Below are 14,901 nucleotides of genomic sequence, written 5' to 3' on the forward strand. Positions count from 1 at the left end.
GAATGGATATGTACAGATAACATTATAATCCTTCCTCAAAACAAAACTATGAAATTGTGATTCTTGTACCTAAGGTCCTGGGTTTGATCCCCAACTCTGGAAAACAAAACAAAACAAAAAAAAATTCCAAAAAAAAAAAAAAAAAAAAAAAAAAAAAAAAAAAAAAAAAAAAAAACCCAAAAAGCCCAAAAAACAAAACAAAACAAAACAAAACAAGCCACAAACTGTACCTTTAATCAGTCATGCCACTTAGAGTTGCAGAATATAGAGATGGATTCCAACTCCTGTAATTTAGAGGTGAACTGACTTCTTATGGCTCGACATTTCAAGGATCTTGCCCATCTATTGATTAACGTTAAAGTAATAATGTAAACTGGGTGTTGCAGTCACGAAATGATAGCTTAGTGTAAATGAGTACATTGCTGCTGACATTTCCACAGTTTCCCATCTGTGAACTGTCCTCTGGGTTCTCAGGGTTGACAGTGGTTTGGTTTCACGAGTCAGTTTTTTAAGTTGGAAGTTTGGACTTTTATCTGTGTTCTTCCCTTACTATGACTTATGGGCTTCCTGACTGCATGCATGATGTGGGGTACAGCCTGGGCTTCTCTGCCTCACAGGGTACAGCCTGGGCTTCCCTGCCTCTTTTGAAAGGCTGCCTTTGCAGAAAGAGTCCTCCTAAGGTCTTAAGTAATCCAGGCATGATAAGTGTTCTTGGCTATGTAACGTTTTACAGTCTCTCTTAAGACTGGATATAGCGCGTGAAGGGTGCAGAGCCTTGCTGCTCCATGCTGCAGGTGACTCTGTCCCTTTCCTGTAATTTATGGCGCCTCGTAAAAAGGCCAATGTGGTTGGATGCGGTAAAGCCGTTACACTGTTTCTTGCTAACTGCATCTGGTATTGAAGAAGACAGCTGTGCACATTTTTGGTTACATTTTGTGAGGCACAGAGATCAGAAACCTTTTCTGCAGTTTCCTTCTTTGCTCAAACCGCAGCTTCCTTCCTTTGTATTAGCAGCTCTGCGGCAGGCTCAGTATTCTGATTTCTCACCCTGCATGGCAAGTACCAAGCTCACCCAACCGAGATGAATGTGGCCACTCATGGCTTCACTGAGTGCCCCTGTCACTCTGAATAGACACCCTTGCCACACCTGAGTGGGGTTTTCAAAACATTTTGCTTTCAGCTTTTTTTGAAAAGGGAAAAAGACTTGGTGGAGGTGTTACTTGTGAGATTACAGCATTTTCTGGGGGCTGAGGATTAAGGATGAAAGCATGAACAAGGGGAGGGCTAGTAGCCAGAGGCACTGTGGTTTACTTCACACTGCCTGAAAGAGGTGTGTGTGTGTGTGTGTGTAGCATCCACTCTCCCACAGTATCTTTGTGGAGGTTGGAACACAACTTTCAGTAGTTGGTTCATTTTCTTTATAATGTAAATTCCAGAAACAGAACTCATGCTATTATACTTTTATAACAATTGCCTTATTTGATGAGCCATCTGGTCTACCTTCAGCACTGTTTAATCTGTCTGTCCACAAGATGGCTCTGGGGCTAAAATGAAAAGGTGACACTAAAGGAAACAGTGTAAGGGCTAAAAGTGGGCAGTTTATCTTGTGGTTGAGGCTTCAGGGCCAGCCTGTGAGAGGACAGAGGGGGTGGGGCAGCCCATGAGGATGAAAGTGTGATGGTGCATATCTACACACACACACACACACACACACACTTTTAAAACCTGCTAACAGATCAATGGAGGGAGCACTCAGCATAGAAACATTTTGTATAGAATGTGTTTATTTTTCACAGAAGAAAGGAAAGGAAAGCTGCTTCAGTGGGAAGCTGTGGTTCCGATTCAGATCAGTGAGATTCTCAGGGACCAGCAGGCCGCCGCTGCGGAGGGAGGGTGTGTTTGTTCACTGGGAAGAGTATAGACTTGTAAAGTTAGGGAAATGTGACCATGAAGAGGGCAAGTGGAAGGAGATTGCAGGGCAGGGCGGCCTGTTCATTCATGCAGAGAAGGCAAATGTGCTCATTAAAATCCTGTAGACACTCGGTAGGATGTAAGACTTTAGAGCAGAAGGTGAAGTTAGCTTACAGTAAGCACCACCTGCTAAAACAGCTATCTGCTAAAAACCTGGAAAAAATACCTATTTTGATTATTATACTTTTAATATTCTAGCTTCCGTATTAAGAGTCGTCACATATATTAAAAGAACCTCAGTGACGATTGGGAGAGCAGCATTGAATGGACAGAGTAATGGGCCAATACTCAGCTTTCCCTCTGGGGAGCTTCTTAAACACAGGAGCCTTAATTACCTTGTCTCTAAAATGTATGTGCTCATAGCAATTACTCTACAGTGCTGATGGGAGTCTGTGAGATAGCATTGCATGTTTGGTGCTTATATGAGTACTGCATGTGTCATGAGTATACAACACAAGTTAGCAGTCACTATTAATAGGAAAGGAATTCCCGTCACACGTATATCAGCTGGTTCTTAAAGAAACAGCAGCCTTTCTTAGCCTAGCCTTTCTCCGAGACTGACACACATTTGATGAGAAGCCCAGAGCCTGAGAATTAGCTCCCAGGGGAACTGTGCCTCTGGGGTAGAGCCATGCCATTCTCCAGGAAGACTGGACCCAAGCCCAGTGGTGTTGAATGCTGAGGAAGCTGGCAGAGGATGCTGAGTATGGAGGGAGGAGGGCATTTGGCCTGTTTGTGGCTGTGAAGCTTTTGTATACATGTAAAACATTGTTGGTCCCAGACAAATCACAAGCTGTACCATCTACTGGGCCGTAAGTTCCCCCATAGGTGGTTCCTGTGGGGGTCTTCCCAGCTCACAGATGGTTTCTCATTTTTCACAAACTTGACATTGCTTTAAGCTGGCTTAGGTGTGTCTCTTATCATGGTGGAGCTATCATTTTGGGGTCTCATTCCCCTAAGGCTATTTGTAAATATTCCAAAGCTTAGCATGTCTGTGCTTCTGTTGCTATTTGTTTGCATATTTCCCCATTAATTAATTAGTTAATTAATTAATCAATTAGTTGTGTGTCTGTCTGTGTGTTTGGGTGTTTGTACAGAGGTTAGAGAACATCTTGCTGGAGTCAGTTCTTTCTTTGTACCATGTGGTTAGTGTGGTTCCCAGGGATTGAACTCAGGTCCTCTGGCTTAGTGGCAAGCACTTTTACACACTGGGTTATGTTGTTGACCCTGGAGTGTTTCACTGGTTGGTGTTCATCTGAAGGAGAGAAGAGGTTTGCAGATCATTTATTTTCTTCCAACCATGTTGACTCTAACACCAAGGTTATAAGGATCCTAATTGGGGGGTTGGGAGGGCTGGTCTTATGTATTTTGTGTTGTGTTCAGATGAGGTATTCGATAGCTTTGCAGGACACATTCTTTCACTTGTCTGTGTGATGGGATCTCTGGCTTTCACAGATTCAGAAGCCCAGGGCCTACTCCAAACAAGTAAAATCAGAACCTCTCAGGGTGGAACTCCAGTCAGTATTTTTAGAAACTCCTGTGGCGCTTCCAGTGTGTAGCCAAATTTAAAAGCCAGTGCTCTAGAACACAGCTCTCAAGTGTGGGTGACTTTCCCCCGGGGACATCTGGTAATGCCTACAGACTTTTGTGGATGTCACAGTGTGCTTCTGGCATCTAGGTAGTGGGAGACTCTGCCGAGAACGTTCTTTAGTGCACAGGAGCTAGTACATCATGTAATTAAACTGGCCCCAAATACCAGTAGAACCAAGGATGACAAAGAGTACTTCAGAAACCAAGAGCTTCCAGAGCCGAGCTTGTACCTCTCATGGGGAAGTCACAGCAGGTAGGAAACAGTTTTGTTTCCTCGGTAAGAATATGTAAGGAAGTACTTTTTGTCAGTACATTGCAGTCTCTTCTGGACTTGCCAGATTGGCAGCCTGTCCTTGAGGCTGGTGTACCAGGTTCTCATGTCTGGGGCCAGAAGTCTCCCTGTCTCGTCTTCTAAATTTATCGTACTTTAATGACTTGGAAGAAGACCAAAGTTAGGAAAATTAAACCCATAGAAATTAGCCAAGTGAACCACTTTCAAGTCAGTTTGAATTTGCCTGGTCTTTCCAAACCAGAGGAGTGACCTGAAAGAAGTCTGAATTTAAGTTCTCTGGGAGGTCTTTCTTTTCTTCTAAGGAGGTTGGGAAATATATTTTCAATTTTATTTAACTGTGAGACTTTCAGGAATGCTTATAATATCCAGTTTCTTTTGGGGTTGCTGGGGATTGAACCCATGACCTTGCACATGCAGGGCATATGCTCAACCCAGTTATATCCCCAGTTCCACAGGAAGTTAATGTTAGTCTGTATTTGCCTACTGTATCATTAATACTAGCTATCTGATGTATGTAATTTATTTGTCTACTCCATATACACCTCAGTGTTTTTTAATATGTTGGAAGTATATACAAACATATGGAATGAGAGCTACATTATCATACGTACAATAATCCTGGTTTCCAAGAAGCTGGAATTGTTTCACACTATCTTGTTTTATAGTATTATAAAAAGATTTTATTTTTTTAGTTATGCATATATATGAATATATACACATACATGCATAAAAACTAAAATATTATATATAAAAGTCTAGGTAGTAGGTACTGGTATATATGCCTATGTTCATGTGTGGATTTATGCTTGAGAGTACAGTGCCTGTAGAGGCCAGAAAAGGGTGTTTAATCACCTCAAGGTGGAGTTACGGTAAACTTAAGCCATGTGACATGGGTCCTGGGGTTCGAACTCAGGTGCTCTGCAAAGAGCAGTTCATGCTCTGTGGTAGTTTGAAGAATGGCCCCTCATAGGCTCATATATTTGTATGCTTGGTTCCCAGGTGAAGAACTGTTTTTGAAGGATTGGGAAGTGTCTTCTTGTTAGAGAAGTTGTACGTCACTGGGAGCGAGCTTTGAGATTTCAAAAGCCTACTCCAAGCCCAGTGTCTTACTCTCTCTGCGTGCCTGTCTGTGATTCAGGCTGTAAAACTCTCAACTACTTGTCCAGCACACCATGCCCGTGTACCTGCCCCCATGTTTCCTGCCATAATTGGTTATGATGGACTAACCCCATGTAAGGAAGCCTCCCAATTTAATTCTTTTTTAACAGTTGCCTTGGTCACGGTGTCTCTTCAAAGCAATGGAACAATGACCGAGACAGGATCTTAACAACTGAACAAACTCTAGCCTTGTGTTCTAATCTATCTTTAGTCCATGGTTTGGACTTGGTCTATTCAGTCTTTAAGAAGTAACTTAATTTTCTTTTATTCTAGTCTGTCTTCGACCCCTAACACAACATATACATTCTCTCTCTCTCTCTCTCTCTCTCTCTCTCTCTCTCTCTCTCTCTCTCTCTCACATACACACACACACACACACACACACACACACACACACACACACAGAGACTCACACACATATATGCACACACTGCATTCATGCATGCTCATTCACGTTTTCATGCCAAGTAACACTAGGCTGTTTGTTGCCAGTTGCCATTATTAAGTACCTTGGTAATGGTTCTCATGACAAGTTTTAGGGAAGGTTCTCAACACTACAAACAATCTTCAGAGAATATAAAAGGCAAACAAACAAACAAAAAAATCAGGGCTCAGGCAATGAGCTGACCTTGGTCCAGGGCTCAGTCAATAAAGTGCTTGCTGAACAAGAGTGAGAACCCGAATTCAGTACCTCCTTCTCCCAGGCAAAATGTCAGAGGTGGTGACATGTCTCTTATCCCCGAACTGGCGGAGCAGAGACAGAAAGACCCCAGGGGCAGACCCAGGGGCTTGCTGGTCAACCAGTCTAGTCAATCACTGAAAGATCCTGTCTCAGTACAAATAATTAAATAAAGGAGAGAGAATTGAAGAAGATACTCATCTGTGGCTTACACACACACACACGCACACACACACACACACACCCATACACTCATATATACCCCTACACATGCACACAATACAGAAAACATTCCAAAATTAAATTGACAAATAAGATAAAAACTGCAAAGCCAGATTAAAAAATCTGAATGTTTGCATCTTTAAAGATAGTATTTTAATACAGCTATAAATAAATTGGGCACACAGCTGTATGGGGTTAGGCTAAGGCTCAAGTCTGCCCCTGGATTATGGAGCCATTATTTATACCCAGTAAGGAAACAGAAAAGGGCCAAAACTCTCCGCTCAGCCTCTCTACTGTGTTGCTGGGTTTATTTTTGTGCCTCATGCCGGTGGGTGGCCACAGATCTTTTGTCACCATCCCTTCCTGACACAGTGCTAATCTACTAGTCAATGGCCCGTCAGTACTTGTGACTGAATAGTGGTCTGCCACTCCCCGAGGCCATAGTGTTTTGTCACCTAAGCCCTTCTGCTTGGTCATTTCCTCTCCTGGGCTACCAGCAGCACCTACTGCTAAGCCTATCTCAAAAGCTAGTCTCATTGGCTTCTTGACGGAAGACTCTAGAAATACACAGGTGTGAGGAAGGAAGTGACCATGGCCCTTGGTTTAGTGAGGGGTGGACACCTTGCACTTTCTCCCTTCCTGACCACTCAGGGTGCTTCTGCTCTCTGTCCCTGTGCTATGTCGATAGGCTGGTCCTTGGTCAACCCCTGCTTTCCTTTTTTGCTGAGCTCCTCTCTGCCTCCCCTCCCCCTACCGCCCCCTGCTCTGCTTGGCTCTGCCCTTCAGCAAGCACTGCCATTTCTCAGGCTCTGTTGGTGTTCTTTACCCTCGTTCCACCCTCTCCCTCGAGGTCACGTCTATTTCCAGGTCTTCAGATTCTCTACGTGCCAATGGCGTCCACATTTATATTTCAGGACGAAGCTCTTATCTGCATCCTCAACTCCTGTGTCTGCCTGGAACGTGTTTCGAGGGCAACTCACTCTCTCACTGTGAAGATCACTGACCTTGCCTTCCTGTCTGGTTTTCTCCTCAGCAAGTGAGCCGGAAGCCTGGGCAGCGTCTTGCTTTAGTGTTTCTTTGACTCCAGTGAACTACCAGTGTTGTCCCTTCTTTCACTGAGTACCCATAGCATCTCTGCAGTGTGGATGATCACTTTGACCAGCCAAGACCAGACTGGACCTAGATGGCTTTCAACGCTGTTGATTGACTCTCGATCTCTGACCCTGCGCGGCTCCATGTGCTACTCCTAGTGTAAAAATCCCTCCGATTCTTTCATTCCCAGGCTGGAGGTGCCGCATTAGGGTTTTCTACAGTTGCAGCATTTTAACAGGGCTCGTAAGATTTGTAGTAACTCGTTCCCAAATTGGCTCTATTTTGTGGCATTCCTTAAGAGTGCCTGTCCCTATTCACAAACACCTCCTGCCCAGACAGCCTCCTCTGCCCTGGTGTTTATCATTTATCCTGTAATTTAGCTTAGGGCACACCAAGACCTTGAGAAATCTGGGTTGAATGAAAGTGAGAAGGTAGTAGCCGTCTAGATAGTGGTTGTCAAGATCCTCAAATTCTAATTTAATTTTCCCTAGCCTGCTAAGGACTTCCTTCCTGAGTCTCTGCTTCCTTCTGATTCCTGGTTCTGTGTATGTTTCTTTCCTTTGCTTGTAGTTTTCAGAACTAAGAGAAGTGTGTGGGATTCTATGCTAGCAAATCATTTGATTCTGTCTGTCGTCTTTGGCCACTGAGTCTTGAATCCAGGAAGCTGTCCAACAAAACAGCCCATGGGAGCTGAGGCACCTTTGCTTTCCGGGGAGAGCAGGGCGCCTTGGCTGAATGGACTTGGGCTCTCAGAAGCTTTCCAACTCTGTCTGTGGTAAGTCAGACTCTGAATGCCGGAGACTTGCTGCGACTTGTCCAGACTATTTATTAAACTTCCAAACCTGTTTGGGAAGGAAGAGCAACAGTGTTTGGGCCCTGTGTGGCCCTCTCTCGTTCCTAAGCAACAGACCAGAACTTAGTCATGTTTTACTTGTAACAGTAAAAAGGTAAGGGACCACTCTTGGTTGTATGGATTCTAAAACGCCCCAGGTCAAGTTCCTCTCCTTAGAAGATTCCAGGCCCAGCAGTTCAGGTTCTCCCTGGGCTGGGAGAAGCCAGCTTCCTCTCAGCTCCTATCTGTCATCAAACCACAAAGATCAGAGGACCTGAATGGCCATGCTGAGTCAGAAGGGCCAGCCAGGCAGAAATGACACACTTCCTGCCCCAAGTGTTAGGCAGGCTTTATGGTTTTTTTTTGTTTTTTTTTTTTTCTGTTTTGCTTGAAGATTCCCTGAAAAGATACCAGGTTGTCCTGCTGAGCCTCTGTTTCTTCTAAGTTATCATAACATAGGCTCCTGGCATATTTCTTTGTCATTTACAGTTGCTCCCTCATTAGAAGAGTATCATGCTAGCAAATCATTTGATTCTGTCGTCTTTGGCCACTGAGTCTTGAATCCAGGAAGCTGCCCAACAAAACAGCCCATGGGAGCTGAGGCACCTTTGCTTTCCGGGGAGAGCAGGGCGCCTTGGCTGAATGGACATTACATTACATAAAAAGAGTACAATACATTGCTCCCTCATTAGAAGAGTATCATGTTTGTGGAGTGTATTTGTCAAGTATGCTCTGACAAAAGAAAACAAAAACAAGACAGACAGACAAAAACCCATCTTATTCTTCCCACTTAAAAAGGAACATACTGGGGCTGGAAAGATGGCTCAGCCATTAGGAAGAACACTTGCTATTTTTGCCGCGGGAACCTGGGTTTGGGTCCTAGCACCCAGACGGCAGCACAAAACCAAATCTGGCGCCCTCTTCTGGTGTCCTCAGGCCGAAAGCACCACTCGTGTCGTACACATACATACATTCAGACAAAGCACTTAGACATATAAAGTACAATAAATAACTTGTTTAAAAGTCCAGAGAATATACTTGTACATATCATTAGTCTAGGTCCTTTCCTTCCCACAAAGACTCTATACTGTTTCCTATAATCTCATACAGACCATGATACACGTGTGAAGGTCAGAGGACAGTGTTTTCGAGCTGGTTCTCTTCTTGTACCATGTGGGTCCTCAGGATCAAACTCAGGTGTTTGTCACATTTGGCTGCAAGCTCCTTTAGCCAGGGAACCTTCTCGCAAGCCCTCTGCTTCAGTGTATTGTTTTACAGCCTTTGTGAAGGGTCTCCATGTCCTCAAATGCAAGGTCTATTTGAAGGCTGTGTGGCATGCCAATCTGTGGAAGTGCCCTGCTCTGAGTATGGTATTTAGATACTTGGGTCTTCCCTTCACACCCTCCCCCACCCCAGTCACTTGATCTCATTTCAGTGAGGCCCCTCAGGCTGGCCCTGACTTCTCTATCCACCTGCTTTGGCATCCCAGTAACCCTGATAACCAGTGTTACCACACCAAGTAGCTCTGCCCTCATTGTTTGTCATAATCTATACATTTTTTTTAATATAATAGCTGTCTACATTCTTATCCGTCTCATTGACTGTGCGCTTGGACGTGGTTCAGAGGGATGGTGGAGTTGTAAGATTTTTTGATCCGTATTGCCACCTTGCCTTCCAGGCATTTGTCTTGTGTCACGTTCCCCCCAGATGGTATACATTTCCAACAGTGTCTTAAATGAGCTGTGTATACCAGCCCTTGCCTAGCTCACAATTGCCTTTCATACCTTGCTTCCAACAGTGCATTCATAGCCTGCCCTGCCCTGCCTTCCTGACTCCACCTCCCACAGTTAGCCATGCATGCCCTGTCTCAGGCTGGAGCCCAGTTCTGCTTGCTGCCAGACTGCTAGTCCTTTGCTGTTGGATATGCACCATCAATGTCACAGCCACAGGGTGTTTCCATCCCGATTCCTTCTTCATGCCTGTGGCTCCACATAGGTTGTTTACTTACGTGAGTGTTCACTTGTTGGCCAGCCTCTTTCCCTCATCGAGTGTCAGTTTGTAGGGCAGCTGATTCCTCACGGAGTCCTCGCTTCTGAGTTAGCCTTATATTCGGCAAGCGCCAAGCGTCAATTGACATTTTCCAGATTAAACTGTTATATGGGCTCTCACTGGCAGTAACAAGACAGACAAGGATGGTAGAATAGCACTGGACAGGGGACTTGGGCCTCCTGTGTCCTCATCTTCTGGAGTAGGTCTGTATTAGTGGAAAGGAAGGGGACTCTAACCACTTTGCAGGGGATGAGATGCAGTCTGCTTCCATCTTTTACTGGAAAGGTATTTCATTGGGGAGGAGGCTGTGGAGAACTTGTGCATAGCATACAAGCTCTGCATACTGATGGACTCGGGCCCAGAATGGCTTGATACATCATCCTCTCTGGCAAGCACTAGCAAACAAGGTGCTTTTTTTTTTTTTTTTTTTTTTTTTTTTTTTTTTTTTTTTTTTTTTACATTTTTAAAAAATTTGTGCTTTCAAATAGGCCCATATACCATATAATGACCAAGGTGTTCTGACCTCCAGGGAGACTGGAAATACTCCGCTGGGATCTCTGAGATGTTGTGTCTTCAGGGAACCACCTTTTGACACGATGTGGGAAAGGTTTACAGAAGCCAGTTGGGGGCAGCACCAATGAGAAGCCATCAGAAGCAATGGCCAGCCAGGCTGCCAAGGCAGGGGGCTTGGGAAATGTCTGACGTCAGGTTGGAAAATATTCTGTGTTGCCTCATTAAATAGAATTTCCAGAAATGCATAGGGAGATTTACTCCAAGGCTGAAGAGCTTCTCTTAGCCAATTGAGAATTTAATTAGTTTAAAATTTATTACTAGGGATCCCGTTCTGTTCTGTGTGAAGGATTGTGGTGTGAGAACGCTATAAAAGCCCAGGGCACTGCTTCTCTTCAGCTCAGGAGAAAAGAAACCACATCCAAGTACGAGCAGAGTTGCTGCAGCTGGAACCTGGCATTTCTCTGCTTTCAGAATGCTGATTTAGTGTTTTCACTGGTGGTGCAAGTGAGAAGAGGATTGGGTATAAATGAATCGTACAAGAAGACAGACGTCCCTGTTCACTGAGTCCCCAGACATGCTCGCTTCTTGGCCATTCAACACCAGCACTGTGATTGGGGCCTGGCTGTCAGTCTCCCTGCTGACTCATCTTCTTGGCTTGCGAGACCTGGTTAGATGGTAGCAAAGCTTTTGGAAATACCAAAAGAACAAGCCCCTAAGGAAAACCAAAAGAATAATGTTCTGATACGATGTATACTTGAAACTATAGCAGCAAATAATACCTAATTGAAAGGCCCAAAACCTCACATTTGCTCTTTGAGCACAGTGGTTCTCAACCTTCCTAATGCTGGGAACCTTTAATACAGTTTCTCCTGTTTGGTGACCCCCCCCCCAACCTTGAAATTATTTTTGTTGCTACTTCATAACTGTAAGTTTGCTACTGTCATCAACCGTGATGTATCTGATACGCAGTCCTCCAAAGTGCTCATGACCCACAGATTGAGAGCCACTGTTTGAGCAGCTGCTTGGGTGGAAGGCTTTGAATGGCAGCTGCTGCAGCAATGGACACGGGAAATCTCCACCCCAACCTTGATACTTGTGCCATTGCTGGCCCCAGCAACAGCTGCCCAGTTTAGCTTGTTACTCTAAGAGGTCCAGGAGGGGAGATTTCCAGGTGTTCTATTTATTTTCCCAGACTGTCCCCATTGTGTTATCTGATGAGCCAAGGACTTTTGTGTGTGTGTGTGGAGTGATATGCAGAGGGAAAGCCAAGGAATCTGGAGAGAGGCAAAAACCTGATACACCCACGAATCACAATCCTAACAAGATGAGAGAGTTAGAGGGCGCTTAGAGTCCTTTTCTGGAGATGTTGCCCACCTCCTAGGGCCTGGGGAAGCATCCTGCTCTCACGGTGGGGCAGCTGTTGGCCATTCAACAGTAGGCTTTCTCTGAATATGACTAGCCTTGGACGCTGGGCTTCATGCAAAGGTAGGCTATCCCCCAGGTACATCTATCTGCATTGTCTTTAATGAAATTTCTGGAGGGCACCTCTGAGCATGTAGCAGTCTCAGGCACTAAGTCTCTTGGAACAGTTCTATCAGGTCACCTTCTTTGCCTCTTCTCCAATGACTTCCTCCTTCTTGAAGAAGAGCAAAGTGAGAAGAGGAGAGCAGTCCGGTTCAATCATGGTTTTCAGTGGGCCATTGGCAAAGCTAGGTAGGACCGGGAAAGAGGGGGCGGGAAGAAGACTGATGGGGTCAGAGGAAGCTGAACACTAAGACAGAAAATGACATTGATGTTGGCAGTCTCAGCTTTGTGCACAATGGGCTGGGCATCGTCTTGGGAATACCAGACTATAAAGGTCAAGGTGTTCTGTGAATGTTTCCAGTTCCCTCTAAGGCTTGAAAAGTCGTATGTAATAAGGGAAGGTATCTTTTGCGTGCAGGCACCAGCGTGGTGGTGATTGTGTTCAATGTGCTGCTGATAAGGATGTGGGTGGCAGCACAGGAAGTTTCTTCATGGTCCGCGGCCACTGAAATGAGGCCAGAGCGAGAGTGTGTGTCTGGAGATAGTTCTGGAAGGGTAGGAGGAGTTGGCCTTACGGTTGTTCTTCTCAGCCCTGCCCTGTGCCGCAGAGCCTTGCTTGCTGCTGCTTGCCCTCTTGCTCTGCCATATTCTATGGAGATTGAGACTGGCACGCATTTCCCCTGGGTGTAGGGAGGATTTAGGTGTAAATGGTTCTTTTCTTGCTGAGAGTTGCTAGACAGCACATAGTACAGCTGATTTTCTAGCGGCCACCATCATGCGGCTGCGGAGACATGCAGAAACCTCTGATGGATGGCCCTGGAATCCGGGGGTGGTGGTGGTGGCGCTCACTCAGTGTCAGCGTGTTACTTGGCATCTCCATGACTGCCGATGCAGTTGTACGCTGGAGAGTTTCAACAGCCCTGTGCCTCCACTGAAGTGTGCTCATCCTAGACAAGACTCTGGCTTTGATCCCTGGTATTGCCAAAAAAGATCAGATAGAGGCAAGGGGAGGGGGGAGACTTGGAGATCAAGAGTAACTCATATTTGAATACGAATTATCTTATCAGGATCTAGTCTGGGCACATTCTTTGGCCACTAGGTCACCAACTAGTGTCCAGGTTTGGAAATTCTGTGAGCTCCCCTCTTGCCATTAGCATGAGGATGCATTTGCCCTGGACAGCATAACAAATACTGATCTATGAACCCATCCAAGTCTTAAGGAAGAGCTGTATTAATATCCTCAAAGGCAAAGGGGTTAACTATTTTGTACACGGGCTACCCTGGGGGGTTGGGCTGTTCCACAGATCATGACATGACAGTCTTCCTCTGCCTGTGCCCACCCACCCACCCTCTTCTAACCAACTAACATGACTTGAGCAGGATATAATTCTGAATGCTGGAACAATTAAACCACAATGAATAGATCCAAGCATGGATGACCTAGTGCTGAGATCTCATGTGAGGGAAGAGGGGAGTTGGCAAAGAAGGGCGCCATCCATCCAAGCACCTTGCTTTCCGGTAATGTCCCACTGTCTGGACTTCTCTGAGACCAGGGATGTCCTGCTGGGTATACTACCTGAGGATCTGATGCTTACAGCCTTCTCTTTCTTGCTTGGTGTTGATGTGAGCTGCAGGAGTCTTCCTCCAGCCTCCCCTTCCCAGAGCCTCACTGTGTACCTCCATCATCAGCAATGTGGAGAAAGCAGGGCCTTGTAACAACCCAGCCATGACACTATCACCAAGGCCATTTTAGGGATGTGGGAGATCTTCCCTCCATTTAGGCATGGCTCTTTATTAATTACCCTAGAGTATATCAATAAACCAAGTTTAGAAAGTCCCTGGGCTTCAGAATCTTGAACTTCTGGGAACAGATTTCTCTTGACATTTTCTTGTCACCGATGAGGTTTTGTATCATTCTGGGCCAGCCAGAGTTTGGAGAGAGAATATTTTTGTGAGTATAAAAAGGTGGCTTCTAAAACACAAACTTTGTAACGTCCTCCCACATGATTATGTAAATATATGAAATATAATAAATAATAAACATATGTCTGTATTTGTACATTGACATTTAGTTCCTTTCCTTTAGGTCACTCCCCCAATTAACAGGTCATTTCACTTAAGTTCATGTCATCTGTAGTTCCTGTTGCTGCTGGAAGTCGCTATGTGTAAGGCAGTCTGCTATTCGCTTTGCATGGTTTTCTTTAAACTGCAGTAACCATTCTCTGAGGTTGGCTGTATTACTTTTATTTTGCACAGGTGCAAAGTTGTTCAGGCAGGTTAAATAACTTGGGAGCCTATAAACCAGAGACCAGCAGAAATGGAATTTGAACCAGGTCTAGCAAATTCTATTTCCCTGTATATCTTTTTTTTTTTTTCCCTGCTGGGTGCCCGGTAACTCGAGCCAGATTATCAATACTAGAAAAGATAAGAGTAAAATCCAAACACAACTACCTGGGGGACTAAGAGAGAAACACAGCCAAGGATGGTATTAACTGTAAGTAGCTATCACAAAATAATACCAAGAAATTAGAAATTTGTAGCTGGAGGGTTTAAAGGAAGAGCCTATGCTCACAGTTAAGGTCCCCAGGAGAAGGCTTCACACCCCTAAGTAGCGTGCTTCGAGTATGGGCAGAATCTTATCTGAGGTGGTTTGTCAGCCATGATGATTTCCTAATCCACAGGAAAGTAAATAGATAGTAAGGACACTCCTAGATCATTTCTGTGGAGACATGCATGTTGCATACATATGTGTGTGTATTTGTGTGTGCCCATTCTTTATCCATCCTTCTCTTCACAAGCCAAAAGCTAACGATTTTAAGCAGTAACATTGCTGTCACCATGTTCCCTAGCTCTCCGAAGAACAAGAACACCTCTGAGCAATTCTTCCTATTAATAGACCTTCATTCATGTTTGTACAAGCTAGGTAGGAATGGGGTGTTGTTTTTTAAAATTTCCTCTCCAGACATCTGTGAATGGAGC

The 14,901-nt window shown here is 44.9% G+C and overlaps 1 protein-coding gene across 1 annotated transcript in view; it reads left to right on the forward strand.

Moving 5' to 3' along the window:
- Positions 1 to 14,901, forward strand: part of Tnfaip8 (TNF alpha induced protein 8) — a 112,083-nt gene that overhangs the window by 35,641 nt on the left and 61,541 nt on the right. The gene's annotated exons all lie outside the window — the stretch shown is intronic.

This window comes from Mus caroli, chromosome 18 (genome assembly GCF_900094665.2).
Source record: "Mus caroli chromosome 18, CAROLI_EIJ_v1.1, whole genome shotgun sequence".
Taxonomy (NCBI): domain Eukaryota; kingdom Metazoa; phylum Chordata; class Mammalia; order Rodentia; family Muridae; genus Mus; species Mus caroli.